This window comes from Tachysurus fulvidraco, chromosome 14, assembly GCF_022655615.1.
Source record: "Tachysurus fulvidraco isolate hzauxx_2018 chromosome 14, HZAU_PFXX_2.0, whole genome shotgun sequence".
Taxonomy (NCBI): domain Eukaryota; kingdom Metazoa; phylum Chordata; class Actinopteri; order Siluriformes; family Bagridae; genus Tachysurus; species Tachysurus fulvidraco.
In genome coordinates this window covers 17923207-17923427 of record NC_062531.1, presented here as the reverse complement: position 1 = coordinate 17923427, position 221 = coordinate 17923207, and positions in this window count along the sequence as shown.

Genomic DNA, 221 nt, shown 5'->3' with positions numbered 1-221 from the left:
AAATGGCGTCCAGGTTTTGGAAATGATCACAGTAAAATAGATTTGCAAAAGGACAATAACTGTCACCACCACCATCACGTCAACAACAACAAAGACAACAACAACAGCAACAACAATAATAGTGACAACAACAACAACAACAACAACAACAATAATAATAATAATAATAATAAATAACAAAAAATGCATTATTATTTACACAATTATTTACTTTTAACAGA